Source organism: Ictalurus punctatus, chromosome 27 (genome assembly GCF_001660625.3).
Source record: "Ictalurus punctatus breed USDA103 chromosome 27, Coco_2.0, whole genome shotgun sequence".
Taxonomy (NCBI): domain Eukaryota; kingdom Metazoa; phylum Chordata; class Actinopteri; order Siluriformes; family Ictaluridae; genus Ictalurus; species Ictalurus punctatus.
In genome coordinates this window covers 13,355,563-13,375,582 of record NC_030442.2, presented here as the reverse complement: position 1 = coordinate 13,375,582, position 20,020 = coordinate 13,355,563, and positions in this window count along the sequence as shown.

Sequence of the window (20,020 nt, the reverse complement as noted above, 5' to 3'; positions counted from 1 at the left end):
AGCTCAAACATTTCCTCCTCCCTGACACGTATTCCTATCTCATGATGTAGATCATGGCCTTACTCAGTTTCCCCATCACCCGTGACCATGTCACTCCCCACATCATACTCTTTAAAAAAAAGTTCCATCTAACATCCTATAGGGTTTCTTGAGTTGTTCTTATAGAGAAACCATATAGGACCATACAACACAACAAAGAGTCCCAAGTAGAACCCCTTTAGAAAGCTAGTATCATTTACCATCCATGTACCACCATGAAATGGTCACAGGACTACCAGATCTTCAAATTACTCACTTTCAGTTAGTGATTTATCCTGGTCAGGGTTGTGTTGGCTCTGTAGTCTATTTCATGACCACATTCTGAGGTGAGAATACAGTTGGATGAGATGCCACTGGGAGGAAGCCAGAGAATACACGATGAACATGTGAAACTCTGCACAGATAGGAACCCGAGCTGAGGATCAAACCAGGGAAATTGGAGCTGCGAGGTGGCAATTCAACCCGCTGCACCACTGGTAGCATACTTCGTTTTGAAAAGTCAATCCCAAAACAATACTGCTCAGATATCCAATGTAAATTTGAGGATGCAAAATTGCCCTTCGATTGCTTAAATGTTGTGGGGCCTCAAAACAAAATGAATGGAAGGTTAAAAAAAAAAAAATGGCATAAACCGAACAGCACTGTTTTACCATCTACACTTGACGATATCTCCTGGATAAACAATGATAAAATGATGTTGAAGCTGCTGAAGAAGCTTAAAGGAAGCAAAAACAATAGAAACAATTAGAGCTAAGTTTGAATGGTTTTACCCGACACAGCATCTAGTTGAAATAATCATCTGCATTTAGCAAATAGTTTATTGATTACGTTGCTAAAATTGCACAGTTTTCCAACTTACTGCTATGAATCTTGATCCAGTGGATGTGACTGACCATTCCTTTTACATCAGGGGAATCTTGGAAAATTGGCACCCTGTCCAGGGTGTACCCCGCCTTGTGCCCGATGCTCCCTTGATAGGCTCCAGGTTTCCCGTGACCCTGAAAAGGATAAGCGGTATAGAAGATGGATGGATGGATGGATGGATGGAATCTTAGAAAACAAAGTGTGACTGATCATAAACTCACTTAAAAAATTCCAAAGCTAAAGTATCTAAAAAATGTTCTTGGTCTCTCTTATTGAAGATCATCAACCTGTCAGTTTAATGAGGTGTTTTTCCCAAATAGCTGGAAGCAGTTGTATCACCTATCCTTAAGTGGGGTGATCTTCAGGCTATGAGCAACTACTGGTCCATAAGTGTTTTACATGTCATGTCTAACATTGCTGAGAAATGAGTGTCAAAGAGTCATAGGGGTTTGCGAACTAGAGGGACCAGCAGAGGATTTCATCAGACTGAACCGAGCATTAAAATATACAATGGAAGATCAGTGTGTGAGACCATGAACCATCACAACTTCTGTAGCAGATACTCTGTTGCTCCAATCACACACATTTGTGTAAATTATTTACCTGAAAAAAAGGCAAGAGTGTTCAAAGTGAAGCAAAACATAAGCGCTTCGAATTGATATTGTTATTTACAGCCATGAACTAATCATTAATGGTTGAGCATTCAGAGGTAATCGTGTTCATCATTCTGTCCCGTTAATCACTTATTGTTATCTGATGTTTATAAGCAAGCAGTTTTCTGTAGCTGGACCTTCTTGAATTGTAGTTGCTATAATGCCACTGCTATAGGGGCAGCTCTATACCTCTATTTCTGGGGAAGTGATTATGTGCTGCTCAATAAATTGTGTGTGTCTGAGCAGATGGGTGAACATAACCATAAATACTGAGTGTAAAAACACCACGTAGCAGATGGTCATCTATTACACTTTCTGTTTACATCCCTCAACTCTGTTAAGGGGGTCATTCACATGGTATGTTCACATTCACATGACTCGCTCTTCTCTACACCTCACCATATACATACCTCCCAAACTCTTGCAGTCGTTTAGAGCTAGGTGTAGAGAACTGTACAGGAACTTTACCCCATGTTGTGAACTGATGGATGTTTGTTCCCCCATGGTATACTCATTACTCTTGTTCTTGGGCTTGGAGCAAATTCTCCTGTGCTAATTGCCCTAATGAATGAAGTTTTGCGTACAAATCCAAGATTTCATGTTTGCTCCCAGTTTCACTAATCAGGTCTGGGTAAAAAAAAAAAAAAAAAACAGGTCTGCAGTTCCCTAACTGTGAACAACAAGGAGCCAAGCTCATTGTCCCAATTTTAGCATCTTGGTGTAAGAATGTACAGATCATGAGCTTTTATATGAGTGTGCAGAGCTAACAATGGCCTTAGTAAGTTGGTCATCTATAGACTGATCTTAAAACTGTGTTAGTTATGAACTGTTGGTGCAACCGGCTGCAGGAGTGTAAAATGTAATAATCCTTAAAAGTCTTCATCTTCTAACTAGTACCTAATACAAAATTAACACAGTTAGCAAAACCTCATTCTGAATAGTGGTGAAGGAACCACTGTTCCTGTTGTAGAGGAGAACTCAAACACTTCAGGGCTTGCTGTTTGCTGTTATCAGTGCTGCGGTAAAAGTATAAAAAAGTAACACAGCTAAAACCGATTCTGTATTCTGGGAAGGCATGGTGCGATGGCAAATATCATAATATCAGTGTTCTGAAGTGAATTCAAATGCCTCACAGCTTCAGGCTTCTGGGTTCGATCCTGAGCTTGGGTTACTGTCTGTGCAGAATTAATGTGCATGTCCTCCCCGTGTCTGCAGAGATTTCTTCCGGGTTCTCGCTTAATTCCCCAAAACATGCCAGTGGCCAAGATAAATAGCCCCTTGCTGTGAATAAGCGTGTGAATATGTGTGTGCATGGTGCCCTGAGATAGACTGGTATCCCGTCCAGGGTGTATTTCTGCCTAACACCCAGTGTTCCCAGTACAGGCTCCGGATCCACCAGGATAAAAACAGTTACGTAAAGTGAGTGAGTGAGTGAGTGAGTATGCCCTGATAGCACCAAAGGGGCGCTGAACAACATTAGCCCCAGCTTTATTTTCACCCTGGGACATTCACCATTATATAAGTTCCTGTGTTTAAGTGTCTTATTGTCCTTTTTAGTGCTTGAGACATCGGCATTCCACGTGCCCTCGTTCCTATAGTCCCCACTTTCAGCTGCTTCCTTTGTGAATGTCAGCTAAGAACTAGCAAGGCAGTGTGAACTTAACCAGTTCTCTTTTCTTATCTTCTGCTCAACACTGCTGCAAGCCAACAGTTCACTCCCAAACTACCTGTCAATAGATGAGTCACCAACACCAGCGAGACAGTGAGAGAGAGAGAGAAAGGAGGGGAAAGAATTGGTAGGGAGAGAGACAGAACGAGACGGAAAACGCATGAATAAATATACAGACACACATAGAGAGAACAGGAAAGAGAAAGGTTGGTAATGAAAGGCCAGGCCCACAGAGGGGATCACACAGCAGAATGGGTGATGTGGTCTTTCATATCAAATGTGCTGCATCTCTCTCTCTCTCTCTCTCTCTCTCTCTCTCTCTCTCTCTCTCTCTCTCTCTCTCTCTTTCTTAATATCTCTCTCAAACATACTCAAGCATAGTCTCATATGATTTCTAGCAGCAATATTGATTGAGTTGACATAACCAATCAGGGTGAGTGTGTGTGCACGATAGTGCACTGAGATGGGTTTCCACCCCCCTTGTGCTATAAGTCCCCAGGGACAGGCTCAAGGCTCCCCGTGACCCTATATAGGATAAGCGGTACAAAAATGGGTGGATGGATGGATGGATGGATGGATGTTATTTCACAAAGAAAAGGTCGTAATATGAAAGTCGTAATATGGCAACGTTTCTGTGAGGAGATCTTTACGTCACATGTTGGAAGGAGTCTCCAGTGACAGACAAGGCTGTAACTATAGGTTTTTCAACACAGGAAAGTCTAACACTAAATACTAAATAACACTAAGTACCATATTATTCTGAAGACGGCAAAGCTAGACCAAAAATGCATTATATAACTCTATAAGACGTTATATATAACTCGTTAAGAATGCGCTGTTGTTGTTTTTGTTGTTTACGTTGATATTGCAGACTGGTTTCCCATGTCATGTGATCCATTCTCACTCACATATTCCTCCCACGATTGCAATGCTACTTTAAAATGCAGCTTTGTACAAAATCACAACACAGTCAGTTAAATTCAGCTGTTCCTGTCAAAAATACTGATGTCCAAGCCACACAGATTTGGTTCCCAACCACCACTGAGTCCCTGAATAACTAATAAAGCAGTAAAACATGCCTTAGGTAATAAAGGTGCAGTAAGAGAACTGAAAAAAGAGGAACGTGATAGTTACCTAGAGCAATTTAAACACATTCATTAAAAATTTATGGAACCAGCAACTTTAAATGTGTTTGTGTGGCTCTAAAATCTAATTAAGTCTCACTGAAATATACAGCAGCAGAAGAGAGAGAGAGAGAGAGAAAAACAACAACAACATAGCTGGAGTGGCACCAGAGAATTCTCTGGTTTTAAAATTACACTGGAATCTTGATTAACTTCAATACTCCCACAGTCAATATTCCAACCGACGTCATTCGGTGCCTACTCACAGGCCTGTACTCATAACTCGTTTATAATAATCCATAAATCTTCGCCCCTTCACTTGCGCTCTGCGAGTAAATGAATACAAGCTCTAAAGCGGGTGGTAGCTCAGCTGTCACGGCGCCAGAGCCGAGAAAATCAACAAGTCGCATACCACATACCTACACACACTTACGCTCGAACACATTCTTAGAGTACACACACTGCTGTGTGCACAAAAGTGCACACGATTCCGACCCTCAGCGTCCCAGGGAGGCCAGACCTTAGCATAATGCGGCAGTTTGACTTAATCACTCTGTTGGATAAAACATGGAGCGTTTTCATATTTGGTCTATTTTGGTCAGAGAGGTTGCTTGTGCGAGGTCATTATAACTAATTCGTTTGAACTTTGTCCAAAAGTGCATATGAATATGTAGAAGTTGAAGCAACTTTGTTTCAATGCATATTTTAAGCACCATATCAGAGAGAGAAAAGGTTCTTAAATGGATCAATTCTTTCTGAACTGTAGTTGCAGTTTCACCGATGATATACTACACGTTCATAACCATGTGTTTGAGTGTAGAAATATTTAGGACCAAATGAAGAAAAGCAAGATTATGGTTTTGTAATTGGGTTAGGTTTCACACAACAAATGTTAAATTATTAATAACGAAACAATCCATATGATACGAGATTCCCTTTTTTGAGTAAAATACACAGTAAATATATATATTTTTAAATAATTGGTACACTCAAGCTTTGATTTTCTGACTTCCTCCCATCTCTCTTGCATCCTCACTGTTGAAATTTAAGCCTCCTCTTAACTTGTTGCTCCTGACATGCTTGGTCTTACTCTGATAGATTAGCAAACCTGTCCATATTTTTATGACATGTCTGTTATCACTGCTTGTTATCTGATCTTCAGATCTTCTTTAGATCTTCTTCAGAACAGAACTTCATTTCAAATGTCTGTTGGTTTTGTTTTAGGTTTTGAGCTACTGTCTTGTTTCAAGACACATCCACCTTTAAGTTTTAAGGTTTTGAATTGTATTTTTTCTGTAGAGCTACTGCAAAATAGAGGAACATTTTTTTTTCTTCTTTTTTTCCCTGTTCACAAACTGTGGGGGATGCAAACTTTTGTACCCCGCTGTAATTTTTGTTAATAATATCGATTGTACACTAAAATGGTGATGCATGGACAACTGTTTTTTCCATTTCATTTTTAGGACAGCTCAAGAAACAAGTGCAGCCCATTTTTGTGACCTGATGGAGAGCAACTTAAGCATGACTACAAGCTATGACAAACATCTGCGTAGATGGAAACCATATAGACTCGAATGGTGATTAAGACCTACAGAAAGAAACATGGGGCTACAAAGAACCAAATTCCACAATCAGAAACCAGAATTTGTTTACTTGGAGATCCATGGGTGACTTAAAGCGTTAAAGTGCTAGTTGTATATATATATATATATATATATATATATATATATATATATATATATATATATATATATATATATATATATATATATATATGTGTGTGTGTGTGTGTGTGTGTGTGTGTGTGTGTGTGTGTGTCTGCCTTCATGTTCAACATCTACAGTACTTGGTATTGATTTTGAAGGGTGGCTGAGGAAGATTTTAAACCTTGTGGTCCTCAGGTGATCATTGGAATATATGTTTCTTGTGTAGTAGTGACTAGGTCACTTAAGTACTGTGCCTTGAGACTTGACTGTCATTACTCAGGACCTTTGTTGAGTTTTGATTGTCTTTTCTTAGGACTTGACTTTTGGCTTGTCTGTTTTTATTGGCGCTTGAACTAGGACCTGTCTGTCTATATTTGGGACTTAAATTGGGACTTGCCCGTCTTTAACTTCAGACATGACTTTGGACTTGTCTGTTTTTACTGGGGACTTAAACTGGGATTTGCCTGTCTTTAGTTCAGAATTGACTTGGGAACTGTCTGTGTTTACTAGGGACTTAAACTGGGACTTGCCTGTCTTTAGTTCAGAATTGACTTCAGACTTGTCCAGGCCCAGACTGGCCATCGGGAGCACCAGGAGAATTCCCGGCCACTGATTTGGCCGACTGTCCTGCTGTTGTAAAAATAAATAAATAAATATTTATTTATTTATTTATTTATTTATTATTATCAATTAATATTTAGTCGTTGTTATATTATATTGTACTCAAGTGATCCTTTCCGGATTTTTTCAAGTGAACTCTATCATTCTCCTCAGCTCTGGCGGATGGTTTCGAATAGTCATCACTGCACAGAGCGAGGACGGAGAGGAAGCGGCCAGGTGGAGCAGAGTGGGAAAGGGCACGCAAAAGGAAAAGCCTCTAAAAAGAAACCGTGAAATGTAGCAAAATTACTGACCAGTTCCGGCTTCGAGTGCAGCTCAGACTAATCTGTAAATACTGTAGTTTTGTGTTCGCTAACTTAGTTAATCAAGTATTAACCACAGTTTCACTACTAGCGAATGTTAGCACTATTACTATCGTTGGTCAAAATGTGCTAAAGGACAGCACTATCTACTGTATAATTAGAATTAATTTAACAGACAAATATCCAAATTACATAGAGTAATTTCCCAAGCTATGAGTCATAAAAGGCCACATCATGTTCAATATTAGGATTTTTCAAAATAGATATTGAAATGATGTAGTTAGTATTGCGCTATCAGATATTTAGGCAATTTAGATAATTATGTCCGCCCATATGTGAGGTTTTATCTCCAATTTTTCACTATAAGGTGGAGAGAGTCAACCTGGCACTAGGTTTGGTGCAGCGGTCACACTTCAGGGTCAATCTGTGATGACAGATAGGGGTAAATTAAGAGAAATTAAATGCTTTAATATATTTGTATGAAATTTAGTATGGTTAAATCTCAGGTATTTTAAGTATTTCTAAGTCCTGATGTGATGCTTTGATTTGAGCTAAAAGAAATTTAGATTCTGTGCTCACAAATTACAGTGAGGTTAAAAAGTTGTCGTTTTCCAATAACGTGGTGACCGTTCTGTTCATAGCAGTAGACCTGGTAAAGAAGTGACAGGTACATGAAAAATGGGCAAAAAAAACCAACAACGTGTCTTTTATTTACCTCTCTTCTGCAGTTAATGTACTTTTGTGAGTGGAAAGTAGAGCATTACTGGCAGCTTTTGATTTCTGGTGTTTGTTAAATGCTTGGCATACCCATGTAAGCGGATATAAATTAGGACCGCATCACTACCTATAGGTTTTATTTATTTTATTTGTGTTTTTATGGCATGTCTACACTGTGTGTAATAAATTGAATTTATGATAGAAAAAATAAGGTTGTCAGTGGTTTCAAAATTTGTTGTGGGTGTATGGGGTGTCCTGGATGAGTGTGAAACTCCCGGCCTGTAATGATGTCCCAGTCTGGTCCCGGACTTGTCTGTGCTTACTTGGTACTTGTATGTCATTACTGAGGACTTAACTTACTGTCTTTACTTGGAACTGGATTTTGGACTTGTGTGTTTTTTTCATTGGGACTTGAATTGGGACTTGAATTGGGACCAGGGGACATGATTATTTTTACTAGAGACCTGAACTGGGACTCACCTGTGTTTACTTCAAATTTGAGTTGGGACTTGAGTCTGTTTTTAATTGAGTCTTGACATGGCAGCTGACTTGGGACTTGCCAGCCTTTACTTGGGAATTGACCTGAGATTTGTTTGTCTTTATTCAAGACTTGACATGGGACTTGACTTATTTAATGCTATATTTAATACTTTATTAATACTTGACTTGGGAATTGTCTGTCTTTAATGGGGACTTAAATTGGGACTTGTCATGGCATCTGACTTGACTCATGTCACGGTTTGGAGACGGAGACGGATCCTAGTGCAGAATTACGTTATTATAAACACAAACGGAACACTAAAGGCAAAACACTAAGCCAAAGACTAAACATAAACCAAAGACCTAAACACAGCAACAGAGACAATGGCAAAGAATGACAAACGTAAGACAAGGAGTGCAGTGCAAAACTGTGGCTATATATACATAAGTGCTCGTTAATAAGAACGTGATTCAGGTGCAGGTGGTCATGTGACTGTGATGTAGTGAGGTGCAGTGGCTGCTGTGAACTGTAGTTCAGAGTTCCTTCTCTGGAATACATGACAACTCATGACTTGACTTGGAACTTAAGCTGGGACTTAAATATCTAGACTTGTTACTTCCTTTGTACTGGCAAATGAATAACTTGTTCAATCCTATTTTCAGCTGTGGGGAAAATGTGATCTAAAACTTCACAAGAGCCTAGAATTTGCTGCCTTAGACCCTTTTACTATGGCGTGCTTGTCAACATGTGGGTGAAAGTCAACCCACACATTACTTGTTTTCAGCATGTATTACTAACATCTCTTCTGCTTTACCCTCAACACGAAGCACACTGACTTACTAAAATGGATGCACACACTGTAGATTTGGTGCTCATTTCAGTGCTGAATGTATCGTACTCCTTTTTTATTTTGACTTTAAATGTAGATACACTGACAACAACGCCATTGTTTTTCGTAGCTCCGAGGATGTAGGGTCAAATCTAATCCAATTCAGGGTTAGGGTTAGGGTTAGGGTTTCTGTCCACAGAAATGATGTATAAAGGTTCTTATGACTACACTTGAATATGAACATGAATACACTTGTGTGAAAAACAGAGAAGCCAATCAAACGACACTGATTCATTTTACAATATGACATTATAAGGAATAGACTTCTAGTGTTATAGTGTTGCCTACATTTTTGCACTAAAACCCAGTTAAAGTGGAAAAACAAGGGTTGTAAATTTGCTTCTCTTATATTAAGATATTTGTTTATGTGTGTGTATAGTTTATGCCTGTTGCTATGTAAGCATAACTTATTCACACTTTTCTTGTTGTCAACCCAAAAGACAGGTAAATTCAGGTTTCTGGGAGGTAGAAGGAAACCGCAGAACCCCGAGGAAACCTTGGGCATGAAGAGCTCAGGATCGAACTGGGGACCCTGGAGCTGTGAGCTGGCAACATGAACTATACTGTATGTTTGGGTCGAAGTAGTTAATACCACAGTAGGTGCACCTAATAAATGTAAGATAATATAATGTACCTTACAGTGTAAGGAATAAAACATTATGTGCTGTTATAGGAAAATAATAAACACTACCAAACTTTCATTATTTAAAGAACAACACATGTACACTTTATCCTTTTATAGTTACGTTTAATGTTATGGATTGTCTGTGAAACTTGTTATATAGCAGTTATATAAGCAACTATTCCCTCACCATACTCTGTTTTAATCTCTCAGATAGGACAGTAAAGTTTGCAGCAAAGTGCAGAGTACTCTCAGCGTCCAAAAACTTCAATTTATAGTTTTACCTTTTACTGTTACAAAGCACTGATGCTGGAGACTCCTTCTATACAGTAAATGCCAAATAAAAGTCTCCTTACAGAAAACTTCTGTTTATGTGGAGCATCCAACGGACAAGTCCCTGTGTATGGCGTTTCTATGGAAATAATAACGCATGAAGACAAGCGCATTCAAATGAACATTGCAGCTGGAAGCCGTGATGTTACTGAAAATGAATCAGAACCTTCTGACAAATCAGAATTGAACATTCAACAGCACCGTGCTTAAATTATTATATAGTATACTATAGTGTTATGTATTATACTCCAAAGCATCATGATCCCAACAATAAATTATACTCGCCCATACAATTTAGTATGTCAATAACACTGTGTTTCTTGATTTAAAAAAAAAAAAAAAAAATTTAGCTTCACTAAGCTTCAAATTAATTGTATATGGATCTGAAAACTGGGTTTCAAATCTTCATCACCTGGCTGGGAAAACCGACATGCTGTACGTTCCATAGCAGACCTTCAGATGCAAAATGCATTGAAAAGTCTGCACTACAATATACTATACTGCACTATAAGCACCTACTGTAGAATTGTAGCCTTGTGTTTTCATTATTATTATTATTATTATTATTATTATTATTATTATTATTATTATTCACCAAATCCTTTTTGACATTTTAGAATTCATACATTTCAATATTTTATGAAGGTATTTATGAAGCGACATCTTTTTTTTGTGCCAATAAAAATGTGCATACACTTGTTTGCAGAAGATGCCTATAATTGAAATCCGAATCCACACGGATTTGCTGTGAATGGGAGGGAGGAAGAGAGAGAGAGAGAGAGAGAGAGAGAGAGAGAGAGAGAGAGAGAGAGAGAGAGAAAGAAAGAGGTGAGTCATACTCAAACTCAGTGGCCTCATACAAGCACTTGCTGCACAGAGGGGAGGATGACGTGCTTTTGCTCCATTCCAGCATCAGCTATGACCATGAAAACAACATTACAGGACCCTGACTCACATGATCTGTGGCTTTTAAAGGCTTCACACCTCTAAGTGATAAAGGAACGCCAGGAACAGATTAAGATGCTTTTCATTCATTGGACCTGAGGTTGATTCCTTCCATACCTGCTTTCTTACATTCCCCTTCACATACACGCGTACATTAAACACACCCATGTCCCTCTCTTAGCGCACTAGCCTTGATCTGTAAAACGTAAGTGAAATGAATGAACAACTAGAACAACTAGAAGGCAGAAAACAGAGCACAGTAAATCTTTGTCACATCTCATTTAGGCTGTAAGGTTTACCTTTACGCTCTGTGTAAATGAAGTAGACTCTGAGTATCAGGCTTTGTATAAATGCTTGTACTATAGACGGACTTGTAACCATGTCCTTCTAGTAGTGTGATGGTTTTATTACTTCAGCATATTGTTGTTGGGGGAATTTATTTATTGTCCTATAATTAAACATTTCTATCCTGAAGGGAGTGATCTCTTCCAGGATGACCCCACAGCCATCCAGAAGGCAAGATGGCTCACTGATGAATAGGAAATGATGTAAATCATATGATGTGGCCTTCACAGTTAAGAGATCTTAACCCAAATGAGCATCTGTTGGAGATTTTTGAACTCCAAGACCATCATGAAAACACCGACTGATGGGATATCTTCTGGAAGAATGGTGATTATTTCACTAGTACAGCTCCAGAGACTTGTATAATCTGTACTAAGGTGTATTGAAACTGTTCTGGTGGCTCATGGTGGCCAAAGGTGAAAAAAAAGCAGCTGGCTTTCGTGTGTGTGTGTGTGTGTGTCTGTGTGTGTGTGTGTGTTACACTAACACACTTAAATGGGAAAACACTAAAATGAGCTTGATAGTGGGTTCTCCATGACCAATCTATGGAACCTGTGACCTAAGCCATCATCTCTATCTTTCTCAAGAAGATTATTTCAGGCTCTTTTATTACCCGGCATTATTAAACTTTCCAGATCTGCTCTTCCGTGCAGGTTTAGCCCTGGACAAGGCGAAGACGAGGTTGTTCTGTAGTTAAAGTGTGTGTCTGTGCAAGTGTGTGTGTGTGTGTGAGTGTGCGGAAGCCGTGATGTGCGTGTGACTGCTCCGTTCTTCTTTTACCACAGCCAGCATGGAACGTTTGCACCTCAGCAGTGGGCAGAGCTCAGACAAGCAGGTAGGGGGTTAACAAGACACTGTGAGTCACCTAATTGGTAGATCTGTCGTGTAGTTGCCTGCTGTAGGAGACAACCTTTCTTGTCCTTTTTGTGTTCACAGAATCATGTAGAAGATGTGTGTGGAGAGGGAGCTGGCTGTTAAGGCTTCAATAAAGTACGAGAAAAAAAAAAAAAGCTGGCTTTCATGTCACAATTCCAAAAATACTGCTGTCAGGTAATTCTCTAGGTATAGACATGAAGGAAATGTCACACCGATTCACCTTAACCTTTTACAGCTTCTACATGGTTCTAGAAAGGTTTCATGATTGCAGAGTTTGTTGAATCTGCGTAAAATAACTCACCGCGACTAGTTCGATGTCTAAAATCATCCCCTATATTTCTTTCAAAGTTGTTGTTTTTTTTTTTTTCCCCGAACCGCATTCATTCCATTCCATTGTATCGTATTAGACTGAGTCATTAATTCCCCTGGTCTTTTTGTTGTTGTATTTTTTTTTCACCATGTGACAGGGAGGTGAAAGCAATCTGTGCTGGTCTCCTAATAATCAGTATGCCTAACCAGCAGAAGAGTGAACTCTTGAGAGGCTCAGGCCTAGTCCTGCTCATTAATGCAGCCAACCAGACAGACGCCCTCGAGACAGGGCAGCAATCATAAATGGAATAATTTAGATCTGACCTGAAGCCTGATCTCAAGTAATACTGAACACGGCCAGTGGGATTGAACCCGAGCTGGGCTGATTGTAGGTCTGTGTCATGAACACTCGAAGGGACGTGCTGCACGTCAGGTGAGTGTGCAGATGCATCCTATTGTGTTAGTTAATTCACATATTATTAATAATTCTTCATATGCGGCAAAGCTGAACGTCCAAGAGCAGACGCAGTGACAGGAGGAGGTTAAAAATGACCTTTGTCCAGGCTGAAATGCAGAGACAGTAGGAAAAAATGTACACTGAGCAAGTGCAAATGAAAACGCAAGTGTATGCTCTTTATGTTGTCAAGTACGTTGTCTTGCAAACAGGAATTCTTGCATCGTGGAACTAAAACGGTTAAAACGTAACCTAAAGTGACATCAAACTGTAAACACTTCAGAATTCAACTTAACTTTGTTTTGAATATGCGACAGCTGTGATCATGTGACAATCACAGAACAAAAGAAATCAGTGGGGTTTTCTCTGTACACAGTAAAATCCCTAGTGTTGAATGTTCATTCGAGTCCAATGGACTTATATAAACACTGTAGGGTGTAAATTCAACACTCTGGGTATTAAATCAACACTGGCGATTTTGCTGTGTATACAGAGTGTCCCAAAAGCCTCCATGCAGAGGGTACTATGTTTGCCAGCACCACATCGGTTGTGCCTTCGTCTGTGGATGTTCGTGGACGTCCACTTGTCGGTTGGTCCGCAATCCTTCCGGTCTTTTTGAATTTGTTAATAAGTTTGGCAACAGTGTCATTGTCAGGGAAATACAAGAAAGAAGAGGACTAGACACTACATTTCCTATACTGCACTGCGGCCTACAAACATGGCCGCCATGGATCGCAATTCCCAGAACATTCTCACCTTCATTCCAGTCTCATACACCTGCATCCAATCCACAGCCCAATCACTGCCACAGTATTTAAGGACTTTCTATTCACTCAGTCATTGTGATGTAATTGCTCAGTTTCACTTGAGTTCTGTCATTACCAAGCCTCTACTCCCGGGTTGCTATTCTGTTTTTCGGACTTTGTTTGTTCTCTGGTTTTCGTATTCTGGACCCTTTTGCCTTCTTTGACTTTGAACTTGCCTTACGGATTGGATTTGTTTGTTGGACTTTATTAAATATATTGTTTATACTGTATTTGTGTCCATCTCCTCCTCTACATTTATGATAGAACGGGACATTCATGTGTTACTGTATGTTCCTGCCATGTTTCCTGCCAAGTCCATCGCCGCCTTGCGACAGCTTCCCCGATCCAACAAGGAGAATGATTTCAATACGTTCTTCTTTTGTCAAAGGAGTTCTTAAAGGCTATCTGAAAACAAAAATATGATATAAACTAAGTATGAAAAGTTTTGGAAGACATTTTGCTTAAAAAAAAAAATAGTGTTCATTTCCCTCTATGTATGGAGACTTTTATATAAGTCCACAGTGCTAATTTTTGTAATGACATTGCAGAGGTAGCTTTTCTCTCATAGCAATCCTTGACATAATATAACACAGTTGTGAATAGTATGACTGACACCCATTAGCTTTTCTTGCGTATTTACAGTAATGTTACAGTCAAGTGTCTCGCTAGATAACAAGATACGTTAAACAGCTATCATTACTGGATAGCAAACCTGCTTGTACAAAAAAAAAAGAAAAAAAAAAAAAACACGTTCTTATGGTAATTGGCTTAATGGTTTCTGTTTCCAATTTCCACACAAGTAGCTAACGATCCTAAAGGACGATTCCTTTCAGAAAGTGTAAGCGAGTGAGCTAGCTAATCCATATCAAATGTTCTGCTTAGATTCTTACGTTTTTCGGCTCACGGTGAAGGAGTCTGTCATGAGGTCCTCGATGTGAGCATATGAGAAATGGTATTGCCCATCGTTGAAGTGTTTGAAACTCATTTAAATGTCATTTCTGAAATCTAGCTCGATCTGAGCAAGTACCAACACACAGGCCGAGCTGGTCGAACTACTAATATAACAACGTAGACAAGTTATTTAAAAAAATATATAAAAAATACCACAAAACTGACTCGATTAGAAAATTTGTTTATTGATCAATTTAGTGATTCAGTGAAGTAATAAGGAGGCTGAAGAGAGTGAGTTAGACCTTGTATTATTTTTAAAAACCCATATTCAAGCATGAGCCTTAGCTGTCATAAGTCTTAACCCTGACCCTTTTGCCAGTGCTAGCAAAGTTAAATCAGTTCAGGCCCCACCATAACCACACCCTATTTCAAATTTCCTCCAGATGTAGATATTTAGCAACTTCTGACCAATCAACATTGTTCCGCAGACAAGGGATGTACAGTGCCCAGTGTGGATCATGTGATATTTTCATCCTTGTCCATGTTGATGACAACTCATTATCATCATTACTCATAAAAACACACTTCATATTCTGACTAATACTTAACCACCCTTCTGCCTGATACTGTGGCTTGGAGAGCGTTCTAGCGTGTCGGCCACATGAAGAACTCAACCCAATCAATGGAAACATAACTGACAGGACCACACCGGGTTTCCTTCTCATGCCTCACTGCAAAAAAAAAAAAAAAAAAAAAAAAAAAAAGACGGTCTCATCTTTTTCCTTTTAGTGTGACGATGACAGTTAACGCCCGAAGCTAGCTGACCTCCAAACATCATCTGGTCACTATATCTCAATCGGTGTTTTGCTCCCTGACAACTGCATCTGGTGCAATAAAGTGCACTTATGAGGGCAGAATAGTATAATTACTGAATGAGACATGCATCATGCGAACAACAACGGCTCATCATTCATGGAAGACAGCAAATCCGTCAATGGTTCCATTCAGGAGACTAGGAGAAAGAGAACATGTCCACAATGCCTCGAGGATATTTATGTAATGTTGACTGAGCAATGCGACAAGTATTCTGCGGTTTTCTACTTTCATGGTCATTTCCCTCTCCTTTGAAACTATTAATTGAGCAATTTGAAAGATGCGCTTGTCTTTTTCTTGGTTGTCCATCTTTCCCTCTCTCTCTCTCTCTCTCTCTCTGTCCACCCACCCCACCCCACTGCTCTCGAACTCTTCTGATGATCGTTTGACAGCACAATAACAGCATTGTGAGAATATATGTCATAAACTGACTGTTTTTGTGTCTTATCAGTGCAGCAGTCCTGTTATTTGTGAAGGGCAGCCAAGTCAGAGAGGATGAAGAGCGCCACCTAGTGATCGTCACTCCGTGCCCTCCGATGGCCCTGCGTGAGTGTTCAATGCGTTAGCAACATTAAGCTAGATGTTTATTACTTTGGAGCGACATTTTTTAGGTCCTTTCAACCTATAAATAACACCAGGTTGCTAATCCATGAAAGTGAAATGAAAAGAAAAAAAAATAATAACCATAGCTGTAAAAGAAGCATTTCCTTTATTCAAGATACTGAGTCTTTTACTGTAATCTATTACCAGTCATAGAAGCCTTGGAAGAGGTTAGCATTTAGCAGCAGTGTCATGGACTCTTTCCGTTTGGAGAAGGCGCACATGCGTTATACAAATCAAACTTAATCGAATTCTGTTTATATGGATGTGGGATTTATTTCATTCTTCTTTCTTGCATGAACTTGCTTCATTCAATTAATGAGAAGCCTGTAATAATGGTCATAGATCATAGGATGTATTTTAATATTTCATAGCGTTAAAAGTGAGTGGAAATTGCTTGCCTTTGGGTTTGTATTAAAGTCCAAACTACAAACAAATGACAAAATTAAAAAAAACTAAAGTTTTTTTGCTCTTCGTCATATAACTGAAAATGAATGTATTTCTTCTTTAACATTCTTTAACATTTTTTTATTATTTAACATTTTTTCCTGTAAATTATAAAATGACAATGTAAATTTAAAATAATTATTATAATAGTAATAGTAATAATAATAATAATAATAATAATAATAATAATAAATTGACTTAAAATGAAAATATGTTATAATATATAAATAATTTTATTTCTCTTTTAATATAATTTTTAATGTCCATTTTATTACGAAACTAAATGAATTGATGAATATTGATAAGTTGATCAATTGTCCACTTTTGAGGTTGTATTTGAGTCAAAAGCAACAGAATTGGACAAAAAAAATAAAACTGCAGGAAATGTTTTTGATATATATATATATTTTTTAAATAGAAATTAAATAACTGTATTTCTGCTTTAACATAAATTTCTTTAAAGTATCCACCTTCATAAACAATGGGAATTAAATGATAGAATATTTTGTGCATGTCGATGACATTAAAGTGGCTGCCTTTCAGTTTGTATTAATCAAGAACAACAAAAAAGGCACAAGAAAGTGCAAGGAACAATTTATGTTCTTAAAATGAGTAACAAAGCTTCATTTATTTCTAATTTTGCTTTAATTTATTTTCCTGTAAACATTTTATAAAAACAGCAGCAGCAACAACAACAGGTATTCAATTCTATTATATTTATGCTTATTGATTATTATTACACCTCATATATATATATATATACATATATTTGTAAACCCAAGTGTGCTTATTCATTTCTAGGAATCAGTGAAAATGTGTTCCTGCACAGAGCTGATGATGATTCCAGTCTTATGAGCCTCATATTCTGGGCCGAGGGGAAGAACTTATCCGGCATGCTCCGGATGGATGAGGTGGAGGGAAGTGGGATGAGTCAACTGTGCTGGTGGTGGATAACGAGGATTAAATGACAGGAGGGTGGTGGGGGGATTTGTCTGACGCGCACGGCGTGACGTGCTAGAAGGGGTTTTATTTCCCGATCTGATTACTGTCGATCAGGGCCAGACAGATAGGGGAAAAGTGTGTGTGTGTGTGTGTGTGTGTGTGTGTGTGTGTGTGTGAGAGAGAGAGAGAGAGAGGATGAGAGTGCTCAATTATCAGTTCTTACATATTGCATGCAGAGTCATTAGTGTGTTTTACTGAGTGCGTTACTTTTACTGTGAGTGGATTTGGAGTGTGTGCTTATAGAGAGGGAGAGAGAGAGAGAGAGAGAGAGAGAGAGAGAGAGAGAGAGAGAGAGAGAGAGAGAGAGAGAGATGTGAAGTGCTAAATGATCAGCTATTAGCTATATATTTAGCATTTATTACCATCTTTTACTGAACCTAAAGAGAAAAAGAGACATTGAGAGAGAGAGAGAAAGAGAGAGAAAGAGAGTGAGCGAGAGCAAGTAAGAGAGAGAGAGAGAGAGAGAGAGAGAGATAGAGAGAGAGAGAGAGAGAGAGAGAGAGAGAGAGAGAGAGAGAGAGAGAGAGAGAGAGAGAGAAAGGCATTCCAAAAGAATAATAATACATGTAATAAGTAATATTTTGAGTTTTATTCATTTCAGTAAGACTTTATGGTCAGGGTCATGGTGAACACTGTGCACTGTGCAGTGTGTATATACCCCCCACCCTTCCCCCAAAACACACATACACACACACACACACACACACCAAAGGCTGAATTATACTTGCTTTTAACTCCATATACACAAGATGGCTGTCACGTGGGCCGTTTGTAAATGTTGAGGTGCAACACCAATGTGGGTGGAGTCAGTATAGCACCATGTGACACTGTGTCCACAACTGAATAAGCAAACTAACCTTGTGTTTCCAATCGCATACTTGTGTACTAATCCACTGTAGATCATCACTGAGTACTATCACTACACCAGTTTTCCTATTACAGTTAGTGTCTCATGTTGACTTTAAACCTACCAAACAGTCTGTTTTGAGTAATTCTGGTTCTTCTACATTAGCAAATACTTTGGACTGTTGTGTCTAATTGAAAACTGTTGTAAGAGACATGCAATTTGAGACATGGCTGATGACAGCAATCACAGCAGAGCTTGTGCGTGTGTGTAATGTCACTGTGCATGAAATCGCTAAACATTACAAATAATCTGACTTGGAAACTTGATGTACAGGGATTCTTTGGAATGACGTCTAGATGACATCTAGTGGGTGTTGCTTTTAATCCTCCAGACATACTTGCCCCTGTTTCTGCATATGCAAATCATATGTCGAGTATAAACTAGGCTTTAGGTGTAATTTAGAGTCACCTATGCATGTTTTAGGAGGTTGGAGGAAACCAAAGAACCCAGAGAAAACCAATGAGGAGAACATAGAAAACTCCATACAGATATGAAACCGAGCTCGGGATTGAACCAGGGACCTGGGAGCTGTGACGCGGCAATGTGAAGAATAATACTTGGTAAGTACCAGCCTAAATGGTATTTATGTGCTTTTCTTATATACTTTTTATATATTATAACTGCTCTTTGTATATATCCATCCATCACCTATACCGTTTTATCCTTTTCAGGGTCACGGGAACCTGGAGCCTATCCCAAGGAGCATCGGGAACAAGGTGGGGTACACTCTGGATGAGGTGCCAATCCATCACAGGGCACAATCACACACACATTCTCACACCCATTCATACACTACGGACAATTTGGACACGCCAATCAGCCTACCATGCATGTCTTTGGACTGGGGGAGGAAACTGGAGCACCCGGAGAACATGCAAACTCCACACACACAGAGCCATGGTGGGAATCGAACCCCCGACCCTGGAGGTGTGAGATATATATATATATATATATATATATATATATATATATATATATATATATATATATATATATATATATATATATATCAGACCCTACTTTTCAGGTTAACAACCACCTCTCTCTTATACTTGGTTAAATTCAATAAAAGTTGTCATTTGGAATATTTATTTAAAACATTCTAATTCATCTCAAATGTATGGGTGTTAATAATTTTGACACATCTTTGGAAAAAAAAATCAGTTATTTCTAAGAAGTTCTTATGCAGTACAAGTTTAGATGTAATGCCTGTTTTACCCAATCATTCTCTTAAAGGGTGCCAATAATTCTGAATTCGACAGAATAGACACACTATTTCCAGATGCACATTTTTTGTGCAAACACTGCAGTTTAGAAGTCATTACTTTATTTCTTTGTTTCGCTTGCATCAGAGATGAGGTCACGAACATGTACGAGAGACAGAGCAAAAGAGCAAAAGAAAAAGAAAGCATTTTGTGTGCAATTTTTTTTTCTTTCATTTTTCATCTTCCTTTTTTTGCCTCAGTTTGAACTTTAGAGAAAGCCAGTGGTCAGCAGTGTGACCTGTGATCAGTTTCGCATTGTTGACCCTTTGACATGTCACAA